The sequence below is a fragment of the Schistocerca gregaria genome, chromosome 7, assembly GCF_023897955.1.
Source record: "Schistocerca gregaria isolate iqSchGreg1 chromosome 7, iqSchGreg1.2, whole genome shotgun sequence".
NCBI lineage: Eukaryota > Metazoa > Arthropoda > Insecta > Orthoptera > Acrididae > Schistocerca > Schistocerca gregaria.
The window spans coordinates 147,922,254-147,936,734 of NC_064926.1; the positions used below are offsets into that span (position 1 = coordinate 147,922,254).

At 44.7% G+C, this 14,481-nt stretch overlaps 1 protein-coding gene across 1 annotated transcript in view; it reads left to right on the forward strand.

The window, feature by feature from the left end:
* Positions 1-814: 814 nt before the first annotated feature.
* The window catches only part of LOC126281320 (protein Fe65 homolog), an 821,707-nt gene continuing 808,040 nt past the window's right edge, over positions 815-14,481 (forward strand). Inside the window, exon 1 of the mRNA XM_049980168.1 lies at positions 815-831. The gene's annotated coding sequence lies outside the window, so the exon portion shown is untranslated. The remainder of the gene's footprint in view (positions 832-14,481) is intronic.

Below are 14,481 nucleotides of genomic sequence, written 5' to 3' on the forward strand. Positions count from 1 at the left end.
CCACACACACACACTTTCAATACACAATGGATGTAGAAGTGAGTGAAAAACGCCGAAAATAAACCATCTGGAGTATGGGGACAGAAAACACGTCTCTAGGGCCACACACTTGGACTAAAACATTGAAAATAGAAAGTAACATCAAATGTTACTGTAGCCCGAAAAGCAAGAGTCTAAACGTATCGTACGTGTACTGCTATATAACGCATATATCGTATACGCAAACATGTATTAAAGGCCACTGAAAATGCTTCATAAGAAAAAGAAGCGAAACGTGACGGCAAAAAAACTAACTGCGTTTCGTTAACTGCATAGATGGATCATACCTCCATTCAGTAAAATTTCATTAATTATTACCCTTCCTCATACTGACATTTTAACGGCCAGCAGTGTATTTCTTTTTCTAGGTATTTAAGTCTTTCTTTTCTTTGCACGTTACATTTCTTTGTGGTTTTGTACATTGCTCGTATTACAAAAGCGCCAGATTCTATCATCGGGTATCAGAAGTATCGTCTGTTGGCTTGCATTATATTTAAAACGTGTTTGCAGTAGCTGTGAGCCTGTACCTTTTACAAGAAGTTTGCCCGCAACGTTTGTGGGTAGTGTGTGGATCGGTGTGACTCCACTTCTGTTGCCTCTCAGGATTAGCTCGTGTTAAAATTCTTAAGTTCCGTGGTTTTCTTGCCATGTCTCTTTGTTATCTATGCTGCACAAGGCGATGGTTTTGTTCTCAATTGTGAAATCTAACGATATTGCATCACGTAGTAATCGAGATTTCTTTTTCTCGTTTGCAGGTCGTCTTTCTGAAACCCAGCGAGAAGATCATATCAGGTAAGTAGCGTTCTCATTAGAACCAATTTAATAATTTTGTATTGTAGTGTGTGTTTATGTTGTTTGTGGTTAGAGGGAGACATCTTGAAACATTAATTCTTCTAAGTGCAAAATGTAATATTCGCTATATGAAGCGAGTTCTTTTCTTTCTTTTTTTTTTTGCATATGCTGAAGATGCATTTTAACACACTGTGCCGCTTTTCAGATGGCATTGTATTTCGTCTAAAGCACGCAGAAGCATGCTTTAGGCCTTCTTGAGAAGTGCTGCCCCGTGTACCTAAATGATCTCCTGAAAGACAATCGACAAAATACTCTCTCGCTTTACTCCAGTTGCAAAAATTGGATGGACAGTTAGCTACGCTCTTGCCGAAACATTGTCACTGCTCCTATATGTAGTGTGGTCATTTCCTAAAACAGGATACATAATTTTGATTTACTGCGCCTTTTCACATGGTTTCGAAATATGTTTTGTAAACTTCAAATTGAATCTGCTGGTGGTGCCATAACGTCAAGGAATGGCGACATTTAGAGAACAGCTAATAAATACGTAGGATTAAATAGGAGAAGTGATTGAGGTAAAAGTTATTAACAGATATTTTTAGTTAGTAAGTGCTGAAATTTAGATATTAATTTTACATATGTTTCCAGTCTGTGCTAGAGATGATCATAGCATATTGATGTTTCTCAGTTATAGAAGCTCTGTCGATCGATTTTTGCGGATCGGGAAGTAATAACGTTACTATGCTATTTTGTTGAAACCTGACATTTTGAAACCGTGAATTAGTTAGGAAAAATCGTATCAAAATCCTTACAGTAGTTCCTGAGATTAGCCCGAACATACAGACAGAGATATGCAGCGGGAGAATTTAATTTACACTCCTGGAAACTGAAATAAGAACACCGTGAATTCATTGTCCCAGGAAGGGGAAACTTTATTGACACATTCCTGGGGTCAGATACATCACATGATCACACTGACAGAACCACAGGCACATAGACACAGGCAACAGAGCATGCACAATGTCGGCACTAGTACAGTGTATATCCACCTTTCGCAGCAATGCAGGCTGCTATTCTCCCATGGAGACGATCGTAGAGATGCTGGATGTAGTCCTGTGGAACGGCTTGCCATGCCATTTCCACCTGGCGCCTCAGTTGGACCAGCGTTCGTGCTGGACGTGCAGACCGCGTGACACGACGCTTCATCCAGTCCCAAACATGCTCGATGGGGGACAGATCCGGAGATCTTGCTGGCCAGGGTAGTTGACGTACACCTTCTAGAGCACGTTGGGTGGCACGGGATACATGCGGACGTGCATTGTCCTGTTGGAACAGCAAGTTCACTTGCCGGTCTAGGAATGGTAGAACGATGGATTCGATGACGGTTTGGATGTACCGTGCACTATTCAGTGTCCCCTCGACGATCACCAGAGGTGTACGGCCAGTGTAGGAGATTGCTCCCCACACCATGATGCCGGGTGTTGGCCCTGTGTGCCTCGGTCGTATGCAGTCCTGATTGTGGCGCTCACCTGCACGGCGCCAAACACGCATACGACCATCATTGGCACCAAGGCAGAAGCGACTCTCATCGCTGAAGACGACACGTCTCCATTCGTCCCTCCATTCACGCCTGTCGCGACACCACTGGAGGCGGACTGCACGATGTTGGGGCGTGAGCGGAAGACGGCCTAACGGTGTGCGGGACCGTAGCCCAGCTTCATGGAGACGGTTGCGAATGGTCCTCGCCGATACTCCAGGAGCAACAGTGTCCCTAATTTGCTGGGAAGTGTCGGTGCGGTCCCTTACGGCACTGCGTAGGATCCTACGGTGTTGGCGTGCATCCGTGCGTCGCTGCGGTCCGGTCCCAGGTCGACGGGCACGTGCACCTTCCGCCGACCACTGGCGACAACATCGATGTACTGTGGAGACCTCACGCCCCACGTGTTGAGCAATTCGGCGGTACGTCCACCCGGCCTCCCGCATGCCCACTATACGCCCTCGCTCAAAGTCCGTCAACTGCACATACGGTTCACGTCCACGCTGTCGCGGCATGCTACCAGTGTTAAAGACTGCGATGGAGCTCCGTATGCCACGGTAAACTGGCTGACACTGATGGCGGCGGTGCACAAATGCTGCGCAGCTAGCGCCATTCGACGGCCAACTGCGCGGTTACGGGTGTGTCCGCTGTGCCGTGCGTGTGATTATTGCTTGTACAGCCCTCTCGCAGTGTCCGGAGCAAGTATGGTGGGTCTGACACACCGGTGTCAATGTGTTCTTTTTTCCATTTCCAGGAGTGTATAATGTGTATAGATGCGTAGATTTTCGTTTGTAGGAGGATGAAGCTGAAGATCACAACTGAATTTGAAGTAAGTGAGACAGTGGGGGTGTAAGAGGAAAATCAAATGATGTAGCTTATACAGTTTCAAATGTGGTCCATCAGAGGAAAATTTTCGATGCTTCAGACGAAAAACGTACAAAGGTTGTCGAATTCAAACAAAACGGTTGTATTCTTGTTTATTCCACCACTACCATCAGAAAACATATTTGCTTCGTCAAAATAAAAATGGGCAGATAACAACGTCTTTGTTATGTCCTTTCTACCAAAAAGCGCTCCATTTGTGTTTTCTTTTAACCTTGGCAACGTTCGTTTATGAATTAATAGTGAGTTGTGTAGCGTATCAATCATTTCTGCAACTTTCTCGAAGACTGGTGTAAATTAATTTTAGTAATTAAGTACCATTTAGAGAATACTCCTCATTCTCGTGTCCTATTTTCTTGTTCTGTCTTCACAGATACAGTAACGCGTGGAAAGCGCGTCTATATCGACTTCATTCTTAGACTTTCTTCCCTAGAGATTAAATATTAAAATAAATTTGCAGCAGTTCTCAAAATAGTTTTTCACATATATATACAAACACATATGTGCATTCATATGTGTGTGGCTCGCGCGCCCGCACACACACACACACACACACACACACACACACACAAATGGTGATTCAGCTGCTCCTACCACTGTCATTTTATGCAACCCGCATTGTTATATCTGTCCTCCGGAAACCAAGCGCGAAATTTTCATATTCTCTGTCTCACTTCGGGGAAGCTATTGGTCCTACACAAAAAATGAACAAGGCTCTTATGTGAAGGAAATTGAATGTAGTTAAATTTTGTATCGTGTTAGGTTCCCACTAGAGACCGTAGTTCTCGAGTTATTCAAGAAAGTCGTACAAAAGTGATCTTCAAATGCACACCCACTCCCACACTCAGCTCCCACCGATCAGGACTTCCAGTATGTTGTTCATGGCACTCCCTCCTACCACTGTACAACAATTTCCGACTGCACGAGTTATTTACCGGCGTAATTGAGAGCTTAAGAATTGTAGAATTGATGTTTCTGTAACTTTTACCTAACAATTTTGTGAATTTTGACACAAAAAATAAACAGTTACATCGTTGTATTTCACGGCCGCTGACAAAGAAACTACTGTGCTTGGAAGGGTCCAGTTTGAATCGAACTGTCAACGTAATTAGTTTTGGCGTAAACATTACAGAATTCGTTATCCTTTCATTACTTTCACGGGCATGTTTAAATTAGTAATGTTAACAAAAGGGCGTAGTATGCTGCTGACATAACCACTCAATCATTCGAGACCAAAAAAGATCAGATATCGGGAATAGTTGGTGCCGTCGAAAATTTTTTGGCTATGGTAGGAGGGTGTGCCACGAACAGGATACTAGTAATCCTGGCTGGCGAGAGATGAGTGTGGGGGCGAAGGTGCGCATGAAGATCACTTTTATACGTTTTTGTTGACTGACTCGAATATGGTGACTCCCAGCGAAAACTTATCTCAGTACAAAATTTAAATACATTAAATTTCCTTGTAAAAGCCCGCTTCATTTTTCTCTGTAGAAGTAACAGTTTGTGCGTAGTGAGCGAGAGAATAAGAAAATCTGGCGAGTGGTTTTTGAAGGCGAGGTATGACATTGCGGGTTGCAGAAATAACAGTGGCAGGGGCAGCGGAAGGAATTGCCACTGGTAACCGATCAGTCATTGCTCTGATTACCCTGGTATCGTCCACTTGTACCCGACAACAGACTCAGGCGACGAGTTTTCAGTTAAATGCACAGCGGCGGATTTGTCGGGCCGAAGCCCTGAACCTACTGAGACGGCGAGTTCGCAGATGACGTCACCGCATCCACTAGCGAGTCTGTAGCCAGTCTGCAGAGCTCATCTATGATCTCTTCCTTGCAATCTAAATGAAACAGTGGGACTGATAAAAACGCATTGAAGGTTTGCTGGAAACAGCAGCTTCAGACACAAACATTATCCATGTCTTGTCGCATACCTCCTGCCGAGCCAACGATTCCCGCGTGCACCACGATGGAACCAAGCGACAGGGTTCCGACTGCGTATCGGTTGGGTATCGCTCGTGCCGGCGCATTACGACGCGATAACGGAATAACGCGTGCGCGTTCGTTCTCGGTCCAAATTATGCGTAGTGAGCGGCCTCGCCCGTCAAAACAACGTGCCCGGAGTGAGTGGGCGGAGTCGCGTGACCCTCCGCTATAAACAGCTGCCCTTGCCGAGTTGCTGCACTACAAGTCGATCCTCTGGCAGCTCCGAGTTTGTCCGCACTTTCCGGGCTTCTGCAACATTCTGGGCAGCCTAAAATTAGGCAGCAGCGGCATTAGGTACCAGTACTGCGCTTACTCCGCACGCCACCTGCCATTCGTGTTCACTTCCAGGCAGCGTCGTGCTGGAGCTGGAAGTAGCAGCCCCAGCAGTACAACGAAGTTCCAAGAAACGCCCAGCACAGCCATCAAACCGGCTTCGTTCCAGTATTAAGACACAATGCTCAACATCTCACACGAAACGATTAATATAATTTTTTTATTCGATAACCGCCATTAATACTTACATTAGGTCACAGTTACACTTGACTGGAATCCTTATTGTGTAGTAGTACATCTTACTATAAAGCATAGCCGCCACCTGTCTCATTTTCCTTATAATAGCCTGATGGAAGCTGTGCGGGTCGAAAACGTTACTTTGATTAGTAGTAGCGTAAAGAGCATCTATTGTGCCAAGGTTTGTTGGAATTTATGTGCAGATATGAGAAAGAAAAATGCGGCAACAGCGCAGAAAGCGACGTCGGATGTGTAATTTAGAGTCGCCAGTGAGAGGTCGCTTGTACTTTGCTGCTGTGCTTTGGAGGTGCTGTGGACTCCAAAGGAGAAAGGATTAAATTTGAATTATATTAATACCTTCAGCTGTGAGGGGCTGACGGGCGTTGGTATATATCAAAGGCGACAGGTGAAAATGTGTGCCCCGACCGGGACTCGATCCCGGGATCTCCTGCTTACATGGCAGACGCTCGATCCATCTAAGCCACCAAGGGAGACGAACATTTTTATCATGTCCAAAAGAACATACACCATATACTTATAAGTTTAAAGAAGAAAGGAGCTTAACGAGAATGGTGAAGCACCAAAGAAAAATGAACGTTTTAACATAAAATTTATGCCAGGCTATCTCTAGCTAAGTACGAACTTACGGTTTGGTGAAGCATAGGAGCACCATGTATGAACGTGATGTGTGAAAAACTTTGTTAGTTGTCAGTTGTCGTGGATTGAGAACCTATTTGAATATAGAAGAATTATGGAATCAGTGCTTTATGATTTTGTAGTTAATTATTTAAATGTAGAATTCTACTATAGCTCTCACCCTCTGCTATCGGGAAAGGAGTCCACGGTTAAATACGTGGCACCGCATAGCAGGACCACAAAAATGGTTCACATGGCTCTGAGCACTATGAGACTTAACATCTGTGGTCATCAGCCCCCTAGAACTTAGAACTACTTAAACCTAACTAACCGAGGCAGGATTCGAACCTGCGACCGTAGCGGTCACGCGGTTCCAGTCTGAAGCGCCTAGAACCGCACGGTCACAACGGCCGGCGCAGGACCACATCTTCAAGAGAAAACAAGATGGCGACCGGGAAATTCGAAAAAGAAGATAACCATTATTACATTGGAAGGAGTAAACACTTGGCATCTCGCAGTATATCGATAACTTAAAGTCAACCCACAACAAGAGACAAACACCCAGCTTGGTAGCGCAAAATCTTTACATCTTTTTTTCTGACAGCCTGTGTTCTTTCCACTGCTCATCTCTTTCTTACTTTATGTTGGCCGTTGCGGCGGCCCTCCTACCCTTTGGGCGCGCACTGTACTTAGGGGACAGGTAGTTGATTGACCAACTGGCCCACCGGCACCTAGGCGCACTGGATAGAAGTTATCGACCTAGGCAGTAAAGTGGCCTGGACAAGTCCCCTGTGTAACTGCCACCTAATAACAGCAGATTAAGCCCTAAATTAATTAAAATCTTACTTCGTACTCAGGGTCGTAAAACGATAGCTCCCACGGCTGTTACTGTCAAAGTAATTAAAGCCACACCGAATAACCGTCTTCCACGGAATAAGCACCTTGATACTTTCATAGAAAAGACTTTCAACTCCCTGTTAAATATGTCGCAGGCCAGTTCTGCGTTCGAGCAGGTAGGAATTCGTCCCATCGGTCCATCTAGACACTTCTCTAAATTCAAGCACAAATCACTGTCAAAATTAGTTTAAATACACTTCACTATATTTATGGTCTACTGAGACACCACACAAGAAGAGTTTGCGACAGGTGATACGTTAGTACTGCGGACTTGGGTGCGCAGCAGGAACATCGCTGCGCGCAACCAATGACGCTGTCCGGTGAGCGGGAGCACCACCAGGAAGAGAGATAATCTGTTTAAGTAACCGTGCACAAGCAGAAGTTGTCAGTTGCAAGTTGTAGGTCTTGCTAGCGAGTTCCTGCAGAACGTTCGCCGCGACTTCAGGTCGTCGAGTGAGACAGAAACAGTGGCCGACAGATAGACAGTGGTTAACTTCAGTAGCAAAGAGTAGTGAATAGAATTATCGTGTATGGGCAGAGACCGCCTGCCTAGAGATGTCACTGAGCACTTTTACTTTGGTACTGTTCTTTCGAATAGTAAATCAAGACAGAAGATTAGCTTTCTTCCGACTTTTGTTCAGAGAACATTATTTAATTTGTGTTCATGGAACTGTAGTCAGCGTAGGACAGGCAGACTAAACCTGCAGTCAATTGCCGTAATAAGTGCTACCAAAGTTTTTTTGACTTCGTTTACAAGAGATCGTGCACAACTTGCAGTAGGAGATTTTGCTCTTGTTTCACGTCTCTTGTGTTTCACATGTTCTACACATAGTGCTACCGTATTGAATAGAACCAGTTACCTAATAAACTTTTAGGGTTTTAATAAGAAGTGAGAATGATGAAATAATTTTTGCCTTATCTAGAAGATCATTGTATGTTTTCACCGCAGTCTTTACACTGACGGAAAAAAAATCGCGACACGAAAGAGGAGTTGTGCGACATGAACGAAAGTTGGTAGGTGTGTTTCTACAAAAGCCGCTATGAGGATGAAAATCAGGTTTGCTTTAAACAGACGCTGTAACTGTCGTGAGCGTTAGTTACGTTTGAGAATCTAGGTAATGAGTTCACGTTAGTCATGAATGACTTTAATGCGACAAAGACGCCATTGTCATCGCCTCATGGACTTTGAACGATGTCGTGTCATAGGGATACGATAATCTGTATGTTCCTGCTGCGATATTGCGGAAAGACTTGGTAGGAATGTAGCTACTGTAGAACATTACTGGAACGATGGCCACGAGAATGTACATACGGTTGCAAGAAGACCTGTCTCCGGACGGCCACGTGGTACTACCGAGAGGGAAGACCATCGTGTTTGGCGTATGGCTCTGTCGCATCGTTTCACACCTGCATCAGCGATCTGAACAGCAGTTGGCACCACAGTGACACAACCAACTCCAAGCTAGACGCCCTGTAGTGTGAATTCCACTGACCTCAAACCACCGCTGTTTGCGACTTCAGTGGTGTCGACCGAGAGCTCGTTGGAGGGCAGGGTGAAGGTCTTCTGTGTCTTCTAATGAAAGCTGGTTCCGCCACGGTGCAGTGATGGACATATATTGGTCAGAAGGAGACCCATTGAAGGCTTGCAACCAACCTGTCTCTGTGCAAGACACACTGGAGTGTCTTGCGACAGGTGATACGTTAGTACCGTGGAGTTATTGTCGTTATTGTCGAGGAACAATTTCTTATGACAGCAGGCGCACCCTGTGGCTATCCTTCACATCCTTACTGCAAATCTGTAGGTTGATCTGGTGAATCGACATTTTGTGCTGCCATTCCTGAAAGTATTCCTGGGGGTATTTTCCAACAGGATAACGATCACCCACATACTGCTGTTATAACCTAGCGTGCTCCACAGTGTGTCGACGTGTCCTATGGCCTGCTCTATCACCTGATCTGTCTATACAGTGCGCGTCATTTATGACGGCGGCCGAGTTTAGGTTCGTTCTGCGCATCTGACGTCACAAAACACAGTCAGCCAATGAACAGAGAACGACGTTGCCAGAGCTCGACTGCAGTGCAGACCACGGACGAGTGTCTTCAGTTTTAGAAACGTTCAGTCATAATTAAAGTAACTGAACAAAAGCAATGTCTTGATAGCGGACCTTCTTTTATAGGAAGTTTGGAAAAAGCATTCTTTATACCAATTGCTTCATATTCTATTAATTAATTAAACCAAACAAGCAATAAGCCTCCTAATTCAGGCGACAGCAAGGAAAGGTGTTTGTATCATTCTCACTAACCGGTTTTTCGCAATAAAGAGCAGCGGTAATTGTATATTTCCTATTGTACTTCGACGAAACGTGGGTAATTCATTGTCATACGAACAGTGTTTGTCAGTATTTTGCGTGATGTTTTACAGTCCTCCAGGAAAGGCGGCACGGTAGCTCAGCCAGTGTGACCGCCCCGAGCAGATTGAACGAACTAAAGCGAATAAAATGAGATTTTAAGATCTTGATGGGTGCTTAAAATTTTCTTTATTTAAAAACAATATCGAATTGCCTTACTTCATAATTTTTTTTCGTTTGAATGTAATTTTTTGAAATTTCTAGTGGCAACTGAAATCGACCATATGGAAAGTATACGCTATGGACTTTACCTCTGCAAACTCTTAAAAACTTCGTGCTATGGTGTACTACATCTAATGCTGCACAATAACTGCGTTGAACATCTAAACAAAATTAAATCATTTATGGGGGGAGGGTATCAGTCAAGAAGATGTGTAAAAATCAAATTTTTGGGCCAAATAGTTCTTGTGAAATAGAATGATAAGTGTGTCAAAGCAGTCGGAACACCATGTGTCTGCACAGGCGAGCAGTGCAGTGATGACAAAATCGCGCACAGCGCGGAATGCGGGGAGCACGTCTCTGTAGCAGCGAAAGGGTTAATGCGGCCGTGGTGGGTTTACTTAATGAACTGCGCGCTCCCCCCTAAACGTTAAGTTTTGCGAACTATACTATCACGCTGCTTCTCTTGGCGCGTACAACTGACAACGCAGCAATCTCCCGCATCTGGGCGGGCATGCGCGAACCGCAAAGATAAAAGAATTGAACTGTAGTCGAGCACATATGGGACATCATCGGACGAAACTTCCAGTGTCATTCATAATCAGCATTGCCATTTTGCCACAAACTGACATTTTGAGCCCGTGGCTGTATATACACTCCTGGAAATGGAAAAAAGAACACATTGACACCGGTGTGTCAGACCCACCATACTTGCTCCGGACACTGCGAGAGGGCTGTACAAGCAATGATCACACGCACGGCACAGCGGACACACCAGGAACCGCGGTGTTGGCCGTCGAATGGCGCTAGCTGCGCAGCATTTGTGCACCGCCGCCGTCAGTGTCAGCCAGTTTGCCGTGGCATAAGGAGCTCCATCGCAGTCTTTAACACTGGTAGCATGCCGCGACAGCGTGGACGTGAACCGTATGTGCAGTTGACGGACTTTGAGCGAGGGCGTATAGTGGGCATGCGGGAGGCCGGGTGGACGTAACGCCGAATTACTCAACACGTGGGGCTTGAGGTCTCCACAGTACATCGATGTTGTCGCCAGTGGTCGGCGGAAGGTGCACGTGCCCGTCGACCTGGGACCGGACCACAGCGACGAACGGATGCACGCCAAGACCGTAGGATCCTATGCAGTGGCGTAGGGGACCGCACCGCCACTTCCCAGCAAATTAGGGACACTGTTGCTCCTGGGGTATCGGCGAGGACCATTCGCAACCGTCTCCATGAAGCTGGGCTACGGTCCCGCACACCGTTAGGCCGTCTTCCGCTCACGCCCCAACATCGTGCAGCCCGCCTTCAGTGGTGTCGCGACAGGCATGAATGGAGGGACGAATGGAGACGTGTCGTCTTCAGCGATGAGAGTCGCTTCTGCCTTGGTGCCAATGATGGTCGTATGCGTGTTTGGCGCCGTGCAGGTGAGCGCCACAATCAGGACTGCATACGACCGAGGCACACAGTGCCAACACCCGGCATCATGGTGTGGGGAGCGATCTCCTACACTGGCCGTACACCTCTGGTGATCGTCGAGGGGACACTGAATAGTGCACGGTACATCCAAACCGTCATCGAACCCATCGTTCTACCATTCCTCGACCGGCAAGGGAACTTGCTGTTCCAACAGGACAATGCACGTCCGCATGTATCCCGTGCCACCCAACGTGCTCTAGAAGGTGTAAGTCAACTACCCTGGCCAGCAAGATCTCCGGATCTGTTCCCCATTGAGCATGTTTGGGACTGGATGAAGCGTCGTCTCACGCGGTCTGCACGTCCAGCACGAACGTTGGTCCAACTGAGGCCCCAGGTGGAAATGGCATGGCAAGCCGTTCCACAGGACTACATCCAGCATCTCTACGATCGTCTCCATGGGAGAATAGCAGCCTGCATTGCTGCGAAAGGTGGATATACACTGTACTAGTGCCGACATTGTGCATGCTCTGTTACCTGTGTCTATGTGCCTGTGGTTCTGTCAGTGTGATCATGTGATGTATCTGACCCCAGGAATGTGTCAATAAAATTTCCCTTTCCTGGGACAATGAATTCACGGTGTTCTTATTTCAATTTCCAGGAGTGTAGAATATAGGTTGACTCTTACACAGAAGATTACTGCAACCAGCCACTTTTTACAACGCTATTTATTTATTTCATCAGCGCCGTTACCGGTTTCGAGCCGACAGGTTCATCTTCAGTCGGCTAGTTCACGTTTTATATCAAATTTTTCCTTTTGTTCCCCCACGTGACGAAATGTACTTGGGGTGTTGGTGCCCAACAACCAAAACAAGATGTGAGAAAACGTCTTTTTACCCGTAAGTGTGCCTGACAAAGATTTTAAGTGACGTAAACAAATTGTTATTATTAAAGGGAAGACGTTTCGGTGACTTACGATGAAGAATCCGCGCCTTTATGATCCAGTGCAGGTTGCTCATCATCTTTCAGCAGCAAAAACTAATATATGTGTTTGTGTATGAGTGTGTGTGTGTGTGTGTGTGTGCGCGCGCGCGCGCGCGCACATAATGTAAGACACCACTTACAGACTAAGTAGTTTCTTCACGTGGAGGTATGTATACAAAGACGGCAATATTACAACCATAACAATGCTAAAGACTTCCACTCTCAGAGATATTTGATTATGTACATTAGATGACAGTAGAAATTTACAATTTGCTAATGTTACATTACTTCCTGTTCACATTGAAAGCGTACTGTTTAAAATCAAGATAAACAAATAAAGCAGTCAGTCATAAAGGGTTACTGTAGTGATATTACGTAAATATTATGGCATACATTTTGAACAAAAGTAAATGATAAGGGCTAGATCTACAGAAACTATGGACATATTATGGCATAAATGAAAACACAGTAAGTGGGTTGGAATGGACGTGAATATATAAATACTACAACAGTGGACACTTTATTTTTACTTTAAATTGGAAAGCAGGCAAATCAAATTTTGGAGAGAGATACGGGAAGTGCGTGACTGCATTTCCATGAACCTTAGTGCACCTCGGTTCCAGTCACAGCTTAAGACCCATATCGAAATCTGTCCTATCAGGCCACTTATGTACTCTAGGAACAGTCCTCCACATAGGTTGAATAACGAACTGCTTGCTCTGCTGAATACGTACTATACCTTTGAAAACAGATTCTCCATTAAGAACACATAGGAACTCATTGACAAAATTAAAGATGTTTATATTCCACTGACAGCCAGATTTGAATCACTTGACATAGTAAACCTTTACGCTAACGTCCCTATAGAGGACTCCATAAACATAATCAGACACAATCTACTCAAGCATTAGAAGCTCAGTGTGGCAGAGATCTGCGAGCTCATTGAGTTACGTTGGTACTGTCATACAATTACTTCAGTTTCAATAACAAGATATACAAACAGAAAGATGGGCTGCCAATGGGTAGCAGCCTACCTGGGATGTTAGCAGATATTTACACAAATCACTTAGGGCAGACATTATTTTGAAGCTAACAGTCACACTAACAGCAAAATCATCTACTACAAAAGATATGTTGTTGGTAAAATCATACTTTTTGATGGCATTAATGAGGACGTAGACACACTAACAACAAATCTGAATAGCATGCCCAAAAACATTAAATTCACCGTTGAATATGAGACCAACAACAGCATAAATTTCCTAGTCGTAAAATTCACCAACAAAAACCATAAACGTCAACAGCTCATCTTGTCATCCAAACCAGCATAAGATGGCATATTTTAGATTCACATTGAACCGCCTACACAAACTTCCACTTGAACCAGTTAAAAAAGAAATAGAAATCAGTACCATTAAAACCATAGTCTCAAACAATGGATACAGCCCTCTCATGATAGTTTGACTATCAGAAAAAAATCCAAAAACAATCAGCCGACAAAGCTGCACACGAGACAACCATTCAACTTACTTGACACAGTAGAAAATAGCAGAAAATCCATTGCGCTATTTTTCTTAGGGAGCATATAAAATAAGCAACCTATTCAAAAACACAAACATTAAAATAAGCTTCTACACTGACAACAAACTCCAGCAGTTAGCAGTTCACAACTTAAAGAATAACAAACCCCCATACAAAAATCTGGCATATACAAACTCAGCTGTCAAAGCTGCCCCTCTTACTATATATAGGACAAACTGACAGAACCATTGAGACACGGTTCAAAGAGCATATAGATACGATACGTTTGAACAAAATTTCAAAATCCACATTTACCATCACACAACAGCTAACAGTCATGAAATAAAGAGCATTGAAGGCCACGTACAAGTATTGCACCATGCTGAGAAAGGTAGCCTTATGAATTTACTTGTGGAGATTGAAATATATCTACATAAAAGCAAATCACCCCAAAATAACCTCAGTGAACAAACCCAGTTAACCAGTGCAGTCTTTCTTCAGAATTTCATTCCCCTGCTTTCCAATTTAAAGTAATAAAATAAAAAGGTATCCACTGTTGTAATATTTATTTATTCACATTCGCCCCAACCTGTTTACTGTGTTTTCATTGTTGTTGTTGTGGTCTTCAGTCCTGAGACTGATTTGATGCAGCTCTCCATGCCACTCTATCCTGTGCAAGCTTCTTCATCTCACAGTACCTACTGCAACCTACATCCTTCTGAATCTG